Consider the following 14,600-nt stretch of genomic DNA (forward strand, 5'->3'; position numbering starts at 1 on the left):
GAGCATCACTGGGTACTGCTTGAATGACTTTGTGTTAAATCCTGATGAGTATCTCTTGCAATGTGAGGGAACAAACCATAACATTTTGGCCACATGTTAACTCATTCTCTACTTACGTGGTTGCCTTACAGAACCCAAGGTGGCTTTGTAGTTTGGTGGCTGCAGCAGCATGCAGCAAGAGTGCATGCCAGACCTCAGATGACAACAACTTTCCTAATCCTAACGGGAGATTCCATTACTTCTTAACACTTACATTTTTCAGTTATTACAGTAATTTTGAACTCTTTAAGCTGTTCTTCTGCTTGCAATGGATTTGGACACCACTACGGTTCTGGTGCTGTTAGCTCTCAGTGCTGCATTTGATACTGTTGATCATCATATTCTACTCGACAGGCTGGAGAATCATTTTGGGGTATACAGGGAATGTCCTTGCATGGTTGACATCATACCTGACCAGTTCGCACTGTGTTTTGTACAATAACACTACCTCTAACCTTCGTGACATGAAATTTGGGGTTCCACAGGGGTCCGTCTTAGGCCCTCTGCTTTCCTTCCTTTATATAGCACTCCTTGGGCACATATTGTGGCATTTTGGGATTACTTTTCATTGCTACGCTGATGATACTCAGTTGCGACATGCGATAACTGCTGGTAATCTCATCCACATAAAATCCTTAGAATATTGCCTTGCATCAGTGAGAAGCTGGATGTCTAGAAACTTACTGCTTTTAAACTCTGATAAGACTGAAATGATGGTTCTTGGTCCAGTGAGACATTGGCATGAATTTGACCAGTTATCGCTTAGCCTAGGCTTGTGTGTCATACATCACACTGACAAAGTGAGGAACCTTGGGGTAATTTTTGATCCTACATTGTCTTTTGACCTCCACATTAGAAATATTATGAGGACTGCTTTCTTCCACCTGCGAAATATAGTGAAGATTTGTCCCATCCTGTCTATGGCTGATGCTGAGACCCTGATTCATGCATTTGTCTCTTCAAGATTGGACTACTGCAATGTTTTGTTTTCTGGTTTACAGCAGTCCAGCATTAGGGGTCTCCAGCTAGTTCACAATGCTGCAGCCAGACTTTTGACATGAAGCATAAAGTTTGACCACATTACATCCATTTTTTGGCATCTCTTCACTGGCTTCCTATCCCTGTGAGACCAGATTTTAAGGTTCTGCTACTAGCCTATAAAAATGTTCATGGACTGGCACCTCCCTACTTAGCTGACCTAATTAAACCCTATGTACCGGCCTGAGCTTTGCGTTCTCAGGGTGCAGTACTACTTTGTGTCCCTAGGGTGAATAAAAAGTCTGCAGGTCATAGAGCGTTCTCTTATCATGCCCCTGTTCTGTGGAATGATCTCCCTGTGTCAATAAAACAGTCAGATTCTGTTTGGACTTTCAAGTCCAGACTTAAGACACACTTATTTTCCCTTTCATATGGCTAGCATACTGGCATAGTATGTTACTATGCTTTTTACTCTTTTAAATTCATTTTATTAGTAAACAGAGCAGACCGCGGCCTCAACTTCATCTAAATTTAGGATCTTTTAGTGAAGCTTAGGGCTACTGGCCGGCGATCACCTTAAGGGTCTTTCACACCAGACGCGTTGGAAGCATCAGAGGCGACACGAATCGGTCTAAGCATTATTTTCAATGAGATGTGTTGCTTTTTAGAGGCATCAGAAGCGTCACGTCAAAAGCAGGGCTAAAGCGACGCTTCTGACAGGAGCGCGCATTGCCATTTGTCGGCAGGCTGATGCAGTCAAAGTTCAACCCAATCCAACTTTCGCCACTCTGACCTGTGATGACCTGTTGTCCAATAGGACAATGCGAAAACATGGAAGACTAGTGGCAGAAACCACTGATCTCTACAAAACAGAAACATGTCACAGGACTGCTCATTTTTAGAGCAGTTTTCTGAAGAAAAATCCTTGCAAATGCTTTTTTTTTTACCTCAAAATTTCTGATTACTGTAAAAAAAAAAATTAGAACACTTATAATTAAAATAGCTAAATAAATCAATAAATGGTTCTTTAGAAACCTTTCTTCATCTGTAAATTAAAACCACCTGTTATTTAAGATTAGATAATTTCTTGTTTAACATAAGGAACCTTGGACATTTATTTTTAGACAAATAAAATAACATTGAAATTTGTACTTTTTAAAGTCTGGTAGATTATTCATATCTCATTTCAACCAGAAAACAGGCACTGTAAATAAATACAAATGCTTATTATAAATGCAACAGGAGATAATTTAAGAATGGCTGCAGTGTGATTGTAAAGTAGGCTTTCTGTGACGTAAACGTCATGATGACATATATATATTTTTTTGTCTTTTCAACTTGTAATTACGTCAAAATATGTAATTACCTTTAATGTTGTTATCAGGACAGAGTCATTTCTAAAATATGAATTTGAGCACAATAAGTGGAGAGCTTCTACCTGTGCAAATGTCTTTTGACTTTGATTTCGTGGACATTTTTAATGATCCATTCATTTATTGTTAAAATATAAAATGAAACTGCTTTTTAAAAAATAATAAAATAGTTGCTGTTGAAAGAGCCTTTTATTTAGAAGCAGGTGATGTTATGCTGGATTCTCTGGACCAGATGAAGGTCTCTTCTGCAGCTTTGACCTCTGACGTTGTTGCTGAAGACACTTTTCTCCTATTTTGAAGAGCAGAGATGTTTTCTTCCAACTGGACTTCATGGTGTTCAGCTCATCAATGAATGGTTTAAAAGCGCATCTGTATTTAGGTTGTCTGCACAGCAAATGTTCCTGATTGGGACAAATAAAACTATTTCTTAAAATATAAAGAAACACTAAACAGATTTTATATATATATATATATATATATATATATATATATATATATATATATATATATATATATATATAAATGAGGACTATTAGAAAAATATCCAACCTTATTATTTTTTTCAAAAACCATATGGATTTGAATCACGTGTGATTGCGTCAGACAAGCTTGAACCCTCGTGCGCATGCGTGAGTTTTTCCACGCCTGTCGGTTGTGTTATTCGCCTGTGAGCAGGCTTTGAGTGAGCAGTGGTCCACCCCCTCGGCGGATTTTCATTGTCAGGAAATGGCGGAATGATTTGGGCTTTTTTTCCCATCAGAATTTTTTCAGAAACTGTTAGAGACTGGCAGCTGGAAACCATTAGAAAAATTTATCTGGCTTTCGGTGAAAATGTTATGGGCTTGGTAGAGAATAAGGAGTGTTACTGTCGCTTTAAGGACGGCCCCCAGCGGCTGTGGGGTGCGCCGCGCTCCGAAGCCGCCATCGACAGGCTGAGCAACCATTTCATTTCTAAACGGATGGCTGTCTGGATCCGTGACCATCGTGTGCCATTTCTCTGGTTATCACAAGAGCTGGACATCAACCATTTTCCTGCAGATTTCACTTTTAACAAGAGATTTTGTCATGGAAAGCCGAGCAGAGGCTTCGCGCGTCACGATGGATTCGCTACTGGAGCGAGACAAAACCACCTCCGTTTTGGTCTCACAGGATGGCTTTGAGATGGCGTTCAGACAGCTGTCGGTGGTTTTTCCATCGAGTGATTATCCGAGAAATTGTGGATGTGCCTGGACATGCCAGAACATGTCCCGTGAGGCTTCATCATGGCTTTGCTTTGCGCCATGTGGCACCATTGCGACGCGCGGAATTCCTCCGCACATCTGTCTCAATGTGCCGAAAAAGTGCTGATGTCCACGTCTTTTCACAATTCCTGTCACACAATTCCGCATGGCGCACAGCAACGCCGTGATGAAGCCTCACGGGACATGTTCTGGCATGTCCAGGCACATCCACAATTTCTCAGATAATCACTTGATGAAACACTCCAAAACGGAGGTGTTCCTTTGTCTCGCTTCATCAGCAAATCGGTCGTGACGCGCGAAGCCTCCGCGCGGCTTTCCATGACAAAATCTCTTGTTAAAAGTGAAATCTGCCGGAAAATGGCTGATGTCCAGCTCTTGTGATAACCAGAGAAAGAGCACACGATGGTCTCGTATCCACAGAGCCATCAGCTTAGAAATGATCCAGTGGTTTGTGCCGCGTCGTTGCAGCTCGGAGCGCAGTGCACCGACCATCCTTAAAGCAGTCCTGAAAGCTGTAGTTAAAGTCCTTATTCTCTGTGAAGCCTGTAAAATTTTCACCGAAAGCCAGATCAATTTTTCGAATGGTTTCCAGGTGCCAGTCTCTAACAGCTTCTGAAAAAATTCTGATGGAAAAAAAGTCCTTTTCATTCCGCCATTTCCAGACAATGAAAATCCGACGAGGGGGCGGGACCACTCCTTCCAAAGGCGTGCTCACAGGCGAATGACATCACCGACAGGCGTGGAAAAACTCACGCATGCGCACGAGGGTTCAATCATGTCTGACGTAAAAACATATGAATGAAATCCATATAGTTTTTGAAAAAAATAAAAAGGTATGATACTTTATTGACAGACCTCGTATATGTGTGTGTGTGTGTGTGTGTGTGTGTGTGTGTGTGTGTGTGTGTGTGTGTGTGTGTGTGTGTGTGTGTGTGTGTAAAAACTGAAAGAACGATGGAAACAAACGCCCGAAAAAAAGTTATTTAAAGTTGAGCTTTTGTGGTCTCTGAAAAATGCTGTAGCTTTATTTGGTAAAATAAAAAGACTGAACCATTTACAAATGAAAGTGTTCACTCGGATCAACTGTGCTAAAAGGCTAAGCTAACGTTAGTTAGCTAACGTTGTTAATGCTGACAAATTATACTGTATTTGTTTCTTATGCCTGATTCTGTTTTTTTTTCTTTTCTCTCTGTTTGAGGTTCAGATCCATCCAGACATGGGTGTGGTATCTGTTCCTGAAACCCTCCTGTCCTGTGCACCGGCAACATGTAAGTTTTCTGAATTGTTTTGTTATTTCTCTCGGTAGCATGGCCCAAGCAGAGGGTCACCCCTTTGAGTCTGGTCTGCTTGAGGTTTCTTCCTCAGAGGGAATTTTTTCTTGTGGGTTGGTAAGGTTAGACCTTACTTGTGTGAAGCACCTTGAGGCAACTTTGTTGTGATTTGGCGCTATATAAATGAAAAAAAATTGAAATGGAATTGAAATTGAAATTAAGCTGTAATTATTCTGGTTTCTACTTGGACACACTCAGAGTTGCATAATGTGATTCATGCTTCAGAACTAATCATATAGAATGTATAATATGTATTGCAGCCTCTTATAGCACTTAAATACTCCAGTTAGGCAATCAGTTTCCAAAACAATAGTTGGGAATGCATTGTCAAATGAATTTCTGCATATAGAATGATGAGTCAAGAGCCACATGCCCTTGAAGTGATAAACGTGAGTCTTCAGTGCTAAGAACAAGATGATTAAAAAGATTTAATTGAGGTCTTACCACCATAGATCACAATCATATCTCGAGTGTTTATTTGACATCTGGTAATATCTTTGGTGATGGGAAATTCATCTGATCTACCACTTTGCAGATTTTAGCAGTGCATTTAATACTGTACGTAATTCCTCAAACTGGTCCATAAACTCATCTCAGCCTCTCCACCTCACTCTGTTCATGGATTATGGATTTTCTGACTAACAGGTCTCAGAATGTCAGGATGGGGAACCTCACATCTGGCACCATAACCATGAACACAGGCACACCACAGGGATGTGTGCTCAGTCCGGCACTCTTTTCTGTCTTCACCCAGGACTGCATCTGCACTCACTCCTCCAACACCCTGGTAAAGTTTGGCATTGACACTACGGTGGTAGGCCTTATTAGGGACAACAACAAGACCTGGTACAGGGAGGAGGTCAAAGACCTGACAGAGTGGTATGCAGACAAGGACCTGGTCCTCAATATCACCAAAAATAAGGAGGTCATCATAGACTTCAGGAGAACCAGGAGAGTCTCACAGCTCACACTACACATCAGCAGAGAAGAGGTGGAGAGGATTGACTCAATCAGATTCCTTGGCACTCATATCACCAAGAATTTGACATGGACATTACATACACACAACCTGGTGAAAAAGGCCCAGCAGAGGATGTTCTTCCTGAGGAAGCTGAAGCAGGCAGGTCTGGCTCCACAGCTGCTCAGGAACTTCTACAGAAAGCATCATTGAGAGCATCCTCTGCCAGGGCTGCACAGTGTGGTACAGCAGCTGCACGGCAGAGGACACAAAGGATCTGTCCCAGGTGCTGAAGACAACACAGAGGATTGTAGAAGCTGAGCTCCTGGACTTAGACTCTGTGTATGTTTAGCGACTGCAGAAAAGCACGGGCCATCTGCAGGGACAACAACCACCCAGGACATTCCTTGTTTGTTTCTCTGCCGTCAGAGAAGAGGTACCATACTATAAGGACATGGACTAATAGGCTAAAGAACAGCTTTTTCCCCAGAGGTATAGCCCCCATCACCCCACCCTGTCCCCCTCCCACAAACACAGACATTCAGTAAGGGCCCTGTCACACATAACACGATTGAAGCTGACTAGCACATGAAGGAGGAATTGCATGCCATTCGTGAAAAAATCTGAGCTGCCTCTAACGCAGGGGTGGCCAAGTTCGGTCCTGGAGAGCCACATTCTTGACACTCTTAGTTCTCTCCCTGCTCCAACACACGTGAATTCAATGAAAGGCTCATTAAAAGTCTGCTAACGAGTCTTTCATTGAATTCAGGTGTGTTGAAGCAGGGAGACAACTAAGAGTGTCAGGAATGTGGCTCTCCAGGACCGAACTTGGCCACCCCTGCTCTAACACCTCATACACCTGTCGCAACAATTATTCTCGCACACCAGTGGCTGAAAGACAGACTGTGCCCTCTGAGAGCCCACACAATCCCTTTCACGGGAGGTATTGGCCAAATTCCAGGTGATACACATGAACATCCAACACCGCTCACTGGGCACTTAAAAAATGTGTGACCATTCGTGCTGTCGGCATGAAAACAGTGAGCAGACAATCACTTTCGAGCTGGATGTGAAATTTGTCTAAGTGCCACGTGCATGTGTATCACGTGTGCACGTGTCGCCGCCCCGTTCCTCCCTGAAACACGTGGTGTACGTGTGTTTTGCGTCCCCCCCCAACACATGTGACGTGCCAGGGGGAGGGGCACACTTGCATAAAATTGTTATATGTATGTACTGAGATGATCACATGGGGCCGGACAGCTACGTCTGAGCGCACACAGCAAGGGGAGGCGCCTGTCAGCTGATCGCAGCACACTGACAACTGGAAATGACGGCTCAGTGCAGACGATATGTCAGGTATATAAATAATTATGACAATACCTACATATGCAATTACATAACAAATAACTAAAATGAATGACCACATAACACAGAGACAGAGAGTGACACGTTGGTCTGGGCGCTGAACAGACAGGAGGGGTGTGTGCTCCTGGACGTCCCAGCTGGGGAACACGTACCGTGTTTTGAAAGACATGAACTTAAAACTTTCCTCCGTGAGGCGCATGTCTCTACCTGCTCTCCTCATGTGGGAATACATAAAACATCTTTTGCCTTTGCACCGGGCTGCAGTGGCCGCACACAGCGCACCTCAGCAGGCTGCGGTCCGGCTCAACACGCGTGTCCGTACATCGTCTAATTTATCTTTTTTGAAAATATACGTGTATCCCCTTGTTGATTTTAAGCAGTTCACGCTCCTGTTATAAGACAGTGATTGCAATGCATTGGTAAAGTTTTTGTCTGGTAATCACAGCTTTTGTAAATTGCAGGTTCGAATCCCACAAGTGCCATTTAATTATTTATGTAACCAGGGTTTTTAACTGCAGGGTCTGTATTGGGTCCCCTTTTGTTTATTTTTTATAACCCTGTGATTTTCACTAATTAAACACCAATATCGCATCTATCAGTGTCTTGTTGTCCTGTGAAGCCGTTTATTGTTTTAAAGCTGTTGTTGTGTTGAGTTTTGTATAGCTGTTTGAAAAGTGCCATCACAGTTTCATTGCAGGAATATCTATTCTCTTCTAAAATCGAAGTTCCAGCAGCTGTTCTATTTGGAGGATAAAGGAGGCAGAAATGTAGATGTCAAAAAAATTTGAAATTCTTTCATATTTCAGAGCATTATGTAGGATGTACACCAAATCCACAGTCTGGCTCAGATCCAGATCAAACTTTGTCAGCTGATAGTGAGTGCCAGTCTACACTTCACTTTCAAATATGAGAGTGATTGGGGCATGTTTGATTAAGATATGATGTAAAATATACATTACATGGGGTTTTCAATGTTAAATTTAAATGGCCACAAAATCTGTAATCCAGGTCAGATCTGAATCAAACATTGTCAGTCCTACATAATACTTTCAAACATGAAAGACATTTGATCTTTTTGACAGAGTTATGAATTTCTGAAAATTCGTTCAGTGTTAAAGGATAGGGATTTTTCCAAGAGTTTTCCTGACTTTGCCCCTTGACCTATGACCTTGAAAATTGAATCAGTTCTTGCCTATCAGGATATGAATTCTTTGTAAAAACTTCATAATGATATGTGAAAAATTGTGGGTTACAGGCTATTCACAAAAAGACAAAAATACATTGGTGAAAATATTACCTCCGCCCAACTTTGTTGACGGAGGTAGTAACACCTTCATCATATGTCGAAGATTAGCTTGTCCTTTTGTGTATTTCATTTATGCAAATTATTCAACCAACCATAGGTCAAAATGTTAATTAAAAATTATTTCCTATTACACCTACATTTTAATTTCAGTGGGAATCTTTCGACCTCAAATGTCTTGTCAAAGCTGCTCATTGTTTGTCAGAAATAAACACATTTCTTCTCACAATTGAATCAAGTAAACATGTCGAGCAGAAAATATTGATATGAGCTATAACTGCACAATTTAATCATTCCATAAAATGCATGGACCACGAAATAACTTCTATACAGAGTAATTACAAGATTAATGATTGCAGTCTACAGCATTACAAACATAAATTTAGCTGACAGTAAAATCAGTCAATCTGGCCAATTCCTCCACCTGCTTATCTCGTTGATAGTTTTTACAACCTGCTGTATAGTATGTAAAAAATAAAATAAAAATAAATCCAGCCCTGATTATGTTTTTTAAAAGTGGATACCTCGTGTTGTGTCTTATTGTGATTATAAACACTGCAAAAACAGCTTTTCTTGGCAAGTAAGATAAAAGTAGCTCCATCTACACCAAAGGAGATGCTCTGTGTTTTAACAAAGTGTGAAAAGAATAGTGGCATGTCTTCAGAAAAATCAACATTTGTTTTGATTGCACATTCCAGCTGTTGTTTAGAAACTGATTAGACCTGAGCTACTGGGAAAAGTCCCCCAATGTCCTGAAATTTGTTCTTGTTAGACCTTCTCTGTTCTCACCTTTTTCTGTGCTGATGGGTAGTCTTGGTTGTTATAGCAACATGTTGGGCTGCTGCAAAGGCCTTCAGTATGTTTTAAAATGTGGAGGCATTCGCACATGTAGAAATTCATATACAGGTGCACACACCTTGACCTCATGCCCCTTTGTTCCGATGAGTCATTCTATATAGTTCCCCGCTTTCCTGCACAGAGAAGGGTGTTACGGGAGTGGGTATGGTTAAGGTGCAGAGGCTCTGAGCAGGCTTTAAGCACTGCATGTGCATGTTCTCTGCATCTCATTGCTTGGATTGGTTCAACTCTCTGTCTTGTTTTCCAGATCTGTTGATGAATGCAAATCAAGTGGCTTACATGTAAAGTCATAAACTGCACGATTCCCTCTGGATTTTAAAGGACAAGTTCACATTTTTGCAACCTCATTCTTATATATTATTATTACTCACCTTTAACAACTGTACTGTATGAGAGAAATCTAGCTTTAAAAAAACTGCTGAAAAATAAAAGAGGCTTCCTGCAATGGAGAGATGAATGAATTGAAATTGCATTTTTGTAAACCTTGAATTTGCGTAGGGGAGTCATTACTGTGTCTACTCTATTAAACGCCTCAGGGACTTGCAATTTTTGTGAAGGGGCGTTTATTGACGCTCGTGCGTGTGCATGCATGCATGCTGTACACAGTACGGCCTTACGATACATTTGTACATGCATTCTGCAAGAGAAACAGCACAGACTTAAAAGGAATGTTTTTCTGCTTGCAGCAGCTGCTACACAATTACACAAAATGGCTCCACACAAACATTGTTGCTTGGCAGCGTTCAAGCTAGAAGCTGTGAAAGAAGCAGAAGAGGAGGGGAGGCATAAAGCGGCTCAAATAGGAAATGTGTCTAGGAGTGGTGTAGGAACAAGGATAAGCTTGCAAACCTGGCCAAGCGTGAAAATAACTGTATCATCAACAGCACATGAAAAAAAGACTATCACAGTCAAATTGGCTGCCTACGCAGACTGTACCAAGTTGGCACCCTTGGTACTGTTGCCAGGGATCAGGCCTATGAAAAAGGATGAAGACCCTAGTGGCACACAGGTGTACTACTGTGGATCGGGGAGGAAATCGTGGGCAGGTTAAAAACTCTCTCAGGCATTGGCTACAGGTCGTCTGGGGATGAAATAATCAGACACACCGATTACTTGTGTGGAAATCATTTTAAGGCCATTTGACTGATGATGTCAAGAAGATAGTGAAGGAAACCTACAACACATTGCAGTGATACCAGGAGGCTGCACATCATGCCTACAACCTGTTGATGTGAGTTGAAACCACCCATTCAAAGCCCACATGCAAGAGTTGTATGATGAATGGCTGTTCAGCGGACCGATTGAGAAGACTTCCTGCGGAAATAGGAAATGTCCATCAAAGAAGGATTTTCTCAAATGGATCAAGGAGTCATTGTGAGTAGTAACTCCCAAGGTGATACACAAATCCTTCAAGAAGTGTGGCATCTTAAGTGCTATGGATGGCTCAGAGAATGACTTGTTTTGGGCTTAGTATGATTCTAATGGTGACCCGTTTAAGGGATTTGATGCAGATGACATTGCAATGGAAGATTAACCTGCCAGAAGACCCAATTATCGCTCTACATTGTCCTTCCCGAGTCAGATGTGGAGGAAAGTGAAGATGATGCAGAGACGTCAACACAGAAGGGCTATGACATTCCTGGACACTAGCCACAAATTGTCAGCTTCAGCTGCCATTACACGGCACCAATTAACATGTATCCCTTATGTTTTGTCGTGGCAATGAGGTAGGACTATTTAATTTTCATTTTACTCGGAGGGGGTGTCGTGGACCAAACATATACATGGACAACAAAGGTGTAAAAGAAGATTTTACCAATACAATGAGGCCAACTAAAGTTAACAAATCATTGTAAAAATCAAAGTAACAAAAATCTGGGCCTAACTGAATAGTACAGAAACTCAAGAAAACTGACCTCATGATTATTAACAGAGGCTGCTTAAAAAGGGGTGGCATAGCCAAACCTCAACTCAAGAGGGGAGATATCAAACAAAAAGAAACAAAACTACTAATTTAGCAACAAAGGTAAAAACCCAAAATAAAACAAGGTAACTTTAACTTAACACAAACTCAAAAGTGATTACAAAAGTGTGGTTAAGCAAATAAATTTCTAAATGAATAAAGTATAGGTCCTTTTTATTTTTTCCAAAGCTATATGGATTTCATTCATATGTTTTTACATCAGACATGCTTGAACCCTCATGCGCATGCGTGAGTTTTTCCACGCCTGTCGGTGACGTCATTCGCCTGTGAGCACTCCTTGTGGGAGGAGTCGTCCAGCCCCTCGTCGGAATTCCTTTGTCTGAGAAGTTGCTGAGAGACTGGCGCTTTGTTTGATCAAAATTTTTTCTAAACCTGTGAGACACATCGAAGTGGACACGGTTCGAAAAATTAAGCTGGTTTTCGGTGAAAATTTTAACGGCTGATGAGAGATTTTGAGGTGATACTGTCGCTTTAAGGACTTCCCACGGAGCGAGACGTCATGCAGCACTCCCAGGCGCCGTCGTCAGCCTGTTTCAAGCTGAAAAACCTCCACATTTCAGGCTCTATTGATCCAGGACGTCGTGAGAGAACAGAGAAGTTTCAGAAGAAGTTGGTTTCAGCATTTTATCCGGATATTCCACTGTTAAAGGAGATTTTTTTAATGAAAGACGTGCGGGCGGATTGCAGCGTCAGCTCGCAGCCGCCGCGACGCGCCGCCGCGACGCTCCGCCACAGGAAAAACACCTCTGTTGGAAGCCTTAAGGACAAGTTGGAACATGTCCAGCTGTTAAACAATTTCTCATATACTCACTCCACTGAAAGCCATCAAAAGCCGCCTGGATTTTACAAATGGTTATCAACATGGAGGTGTTTCTCCTGTGCCGCCGCACCGCGCCGGCTGCGTCCCGACGCGCGGACCCGTCCGCACGTCTTTCATTAAAAAAATCTCCTTTAACAGTGGACGACTCCTCCCACAAGGAGTGCTCACAGGCGAATGACGTCACCGACAGGCGTGGAAAAACTCACGCATGCGCACGAGGGTTCAAGCATGTCTGACGTAAAAACATATGAATGAAATCCATATAGTTTTTGAAAAAAATAAAAAGGACCTATACTTTATTGACAGCCCTCGTATATTATGTAATAATGAAATTAATGAAAAAAGACTAACACTGTATGGTGGTGGCAGGGGTGTCCACCACAGGGGGTCTTTAATAGAGTAAATGTGGTATTGATGTACAACATACCGCTCCAGTATGGTGGTGTAGACAGTTAAAATTACAAAAATGATCACTGTCCAAATACTTATGACCCCAACTGCATTATGGAAGCAGAACACAGACTGGCACTTATTGATGATACTCAGATTAGGGTATTGACAGTGGATTTGTTTGTGTTGCTTCTTGCATATCTCAAACAATATTGTTCCCGGCGAGTTAAAGGATTTGCACAAGGTTCAGGATTACTGTGACTCAGTTCAGATGGATCCATAATTTTACATACTCACTCATCTTCAACCACTTACTCCAATTAAGGGTCACAGGGGCCTGGAGCCTATCCCAGCAGTCACAGGGCGTGAAGTGGGGTATACCCTGGACAGGACGTCAGTCTATCTCTGGGCCACTTACAGACAAACAAACACATTCACACCCGCACACACACCTACGGACAATTTAAAGTTTCCAGTCCACCTACCTACATGTCTTTGGGATGTGGGACGAAGCCAGAGCACCCGGAGAGAACCCACGCAAACACAGGGAGAACACGCACACTCCACACAGAAAGGCCACAGGTGGGAATCAATCCCATGACCTTCTTGCTGTGAGGCAACAGTGCTATTCACCAATCCACCGTGCTGCCCCCTTTCACTAACAGGCTACATGAAATGGTCATAAGTGGTGCAGACGTAGTGCATGTCTCAATGAGCACCTTTGTTAATATCATAATATTAATGTAATTGCAAACCCTCGCCGTGAAGTACCCGCCTTCATGCTGTCACATCATCATTTCTCAGCCTCTCATTTATGACACACACACACTTGTCTTTTTCAAGGGCCTGACTTTAATTCAGCCATTCCCTGTTTCTCGCATCCACTAGCAGCGCAAAAAACTGAAACAAAGCTCCGATGAGATTTTTTGTTTATTTTATTTTCAAATATAGCAAAAGTAAGACTCACAAAATTAAAAAGCAAATTGTGTGGAATTAAATCACAACACTGTTCAGCAAAGCAGGAAGAGCAGCAGAGTGGGAGAGAGAAAGAGACAAATGCCGCTTTGGTTTTCTTCTCACGTATTATCAAGGTAGCAGAGTGCAGTCTTCTGATATCATGCACTCATGTTTTGTTAATTAGATAAAAGGATTCTGATTGGTTCATTTGCACTCATCTAATTTCTCAGCAACGCATCACAACAGAAATATTATAAGAACTGTGTTCCGATGTTGTTTTGCTCATATGCTGGTTTTTGCATTGTGGGATTCTGCATGGTTTTGCACATGCATAAGTGCACATAGAAATACTTGCACATTATTGTTAAATATGTATTCAAATGTGCAGAGATGCAGAAATCATGATGTTGATCTTTCTATAAAATCAGTTTTTTTAAAACACAAACTAAAATGGCAACACACTGCTATTTTCACCTTTGTAATATGACACATGCACCTGTTTTACAATCGCCTGAATAAAATCTTAAAAACAGAGGCAGAAAGAGGTTAAGGGCAGGAAACAGAGAGGAGATGGAGCCAAGTGTTGCTCTGTCACGCAGAGCACTTGAGACTGTAGCCCCAGGGCTTACGATTGGGAAAATAATTGCACAGTTCGGCACCACCGACAATGCTCAGAGCGTTTTGGAATGCATTTCAATAAGCTATCAAGTGCAACCAACTGGCAGAGTAAATATTAGGCATATGTCAAGAAAAATGGGCGTGCACAACCGTGTCTTGTTTTTTGTGGAATTGTTGCAATCTCACAGAAAAGTCAAAATATTTCCACTTTGTACGGGCTTACTGATTGTGTGTCTTTCACTGAGACTGTAAAGGTGTTATAGTTGCATGATTTTTCACAAAATTGACCAAAAAAAAAAAAATACTTTGTGCTAAAATGTAGTTATTATAAAGTACCTTTAGTTCAGCTAATTTTATTGTTGGTAAAGTATTTAATTGTTTAAAG

At 41.7% G+C, this 14,600-nt stretch overlaps 1 long non-coding RNA gene across 2 annotated transcripts in view; it reads right to left on the minus strand.

Annotated features, from left to right (window-relative positions):
• Positions 1–14,600, minus strand: part of LOC117502456 — a 73,466-nt gene that overhangs the window by 22,513 nt on the left and 36,353 nt on the right. The window lies entirely within an intron of this gene.

The sequence above is a fragment of the Thalassophryne amazonica genome, chromosome 20 (genome assembly GCF_902500255.1).
Source record: "Thalassophryne amazonica chromosome 20, fThaAma1.1, whole genome shotgun sequence".
Lineage (NCBI taxonomy): Eukaryota > Metazoa > Chordata > Actinopteri > Batrachoidiformes > Batrachoididae > Thalassophryne > Thalassophryne amazonica.